Source organism: Etheostoma spectabile, chromosome 6, assembly GCF_008692095.1.
Source record: "Etheostoma spectabile isolate EspeVRDwgs_2016 chromosome 6, UIUC_Espe_1.0, whole genome shotgun sequence".
Taxonomy (NCBI): Eukaryota; Metazoa; Chordata; class Actinopteri; order Perciformes; family Percidae; genus Etheostoma; species Etheostoma spectabile.
In genome coordinates, this window is record NC_045738.1 from 1,371,741 (window position 1) to 1,374,136 (window position 2,396).

At 45.5% G+C, this 2,396-nt stretch overlaps 1 long non-coding RNA gene across 1 annotated transcript in view; it reads right to left on the bottom strand.

Moving 5' to 3' along the window:
• LOC116690764 (uncharacterized) overlaps positions 1 to 2,396 on the bottom strand; it is a 6,098-nt gene that overhangs the window by 3,591 nt on the left and 111 nt on the right. The window contains exon 2 of the long non-coding RNA XR_004332363.1: positions 2,024 to 2,025. This is a non-coding gene — a long non-coding RNA (uncharacterized LOC116690764). The remainder of the gene's footprint in view (positions 1 to 2,023; positions 2,026 to 2,396) is intronic.

The following is a 2,396-nucleotide window of genomic DNA, read 5'->3' on the forward strand; positions in this document are numbered from 1 at the left end:
TTTGAGGGTTAAGACTTGGTTTTAGGATTAGAGTTAGAATTACGTTATGTTAGGGTGAGGGTAAGGGTTAAGGTTAGGCATTTAGTTGTGACGGTTAAGGTTAGGGTAAAGGGCTAGGGAATGCATTATGTCAATGATTGTGGTGTGTGTGTGTGTGTGTGTGTGTGTGTGGAGGGGGGGGGGTTCAGCACATCCTCACATGCAGGGATGAGGTCTTAAAGGGCTTACAGCTAGCTGCTTAAAATTCTTCAGATGTAACCAACACATGCAGGACATGTTATTTGGAGAGAAAAAAAGTGCTTTGTAGCGACAAAAAAAATGTGGAGGTGAAGGGGGGGATGCTTTTTGTTTACTCATTGTGCCCTCCACTGTAGCTCTCCCAAGGTTCCCCTCTTGCTACTATGTTGGTCATTCAGTACAACATGGCAGCTGTGGGGGTTAGTGGGTGGTGTGCGGATGGAGGTGTGTGTTTGTTGATGTGTGTGTGCCTTTATGTGTGCTACACATATGCAGGAGGAAGGGAGGTGTGTGTGTGTGCGAGCGTGCGTGCGTGCGTGCGTGCGCGTGCATGCATACATGCGGGCATGCTACACATGTGTAGGGGGGAGGGAGGGAGGGAGGTGTGTGTGTGTGTGTGTGTGTGTGTGTGTATGTTCGTGCGTGTATGCATGCTCGCATACATGCGGGCATGCTACACATGTGCAGGAGGGAGGTGTGCGTGCGTGTGTGTGAAGCCGATATTGATATTCCACTAGCAGCTGTAGCTGAAGCCAATGTCTTTAAAGTGTCAGCCCTCAGCAGCCAGCCAGGTGTACCTGAGGTTCAGAAGAGAGAGGGCGAGTGAGGAAAGCGAGGAAAGGGAACAACAACATTAAACAGACCACCAATCAAAAATGCTGCAACACTCCTGGGGTTTGACTTCAACTCTATACTTATCATATCTTACTCTCTACAAAGGTGGTAACACATTTCTGATGGAAAAAAAAGAATTCCTTTGCTTATTATCACTGTTTGAGGAGCTAGCAAGTGAACATAGTGGAGCACTCAGCAGCTAAAGAGCCAGGATATGTTCCCCAGGAGTTGGTGGAGACCCAAAAAAAAAGCTAAGCGGCCAGTGAAGGGACTCCAAATCATAGACTGTTGATATAAATGGACAGAGTATCTGGTTCGATGAAGTTCTGCAAATGTGGAAGCACCTTAAACTAAACCTGCATTCTATCTGAATTCCAGCAGGGGGCGACATGTGAGGGTTCCCGAGGAGGTTGGTTTCTGTAGAAGTCTATGAGAAAGTGACCCCCTTCTCACTTGATTTATTACCTCAGTAAACATGTTCCTAATGGGTTTATGGTCTCAAGTGCTACAGTCTTCTGCAATACAGAATGATGTTCATTTTTTAAAATTGACGATAAATCAGGGGGTGTTTTAGGGCTTGGCTTTGAGTCCTCTCTTATATGTAATATAACTATGGGACAAAGATTTATATAAAACCTAGCGAAGCTAAATCTTACCTTGAATTATTTAGGCAAGCTATCAGCAGCAGTTGCAGCCAGCTTGCCAGGGAAAGTGTGTATCGTAGCGTGTAAGCAGCGTTGCCAACTCTCAGTCACAGTCAGCAACCAACCAACAGTCTGTGGCTCCTCCCTCACTCCTCCCTCTCCTCTAAAATCGTCACATTTGCAACCAAGATAGCTGCCCCGTAACGGCAAACTTGGCAAGATCTCCACATACCAATGGGTGACGCCACACATGCTCTGTCCATTAATATTAATCGTCTTTACTCCAAATGGATGATCATGTTGCTCTGGGTCTGCCCGATCTGCAAATAAGCAACTGTTTCTTTGTCAGAAACATGCAGTTCTGGATCACAGAGTGTACATTAACACCTGGGCGCTGCCCGGTGCAACCACAATCAGATTCTGTGGTCCACCGAGCAGTTCAGCGATTGAGAGCCTTGCTTAAGGGCCCCTCAGTGAACGGAAGCATTACTTTCTAATGCAGAACTTAAATGTTGTTCAAAGAAAACTTCTTAATGCCAAGCCCTGTGGCACCCCAAGCCTTCCATTACTGACCTGACTGAGCTTCTCTCATTATGCTGAGCTCCTCCTTGTGGTGGAATTTCCAGAAACACCATGTTGTTGGCACAAGGGGAAAACGTAGGTTACATCAGATCACAGGTCAGGGGTCGAGTTAGGGCGTAACTTTGGGTTCAACATTGGGGGAGGTGAGATCTCCAAAATAAAAAATGTTGAAAGTCAAACAATTCCTTTTCTACATTGAAATTTCTGCAACAATTTGTGCCTTTTCTGCACAGATTTATGGTACAAATGCCTTTATTTATGTAAAAAAAAATTGTATAGATTTTTGGGGTGGGTTGCACTGGCCAGTTTGGATTATTG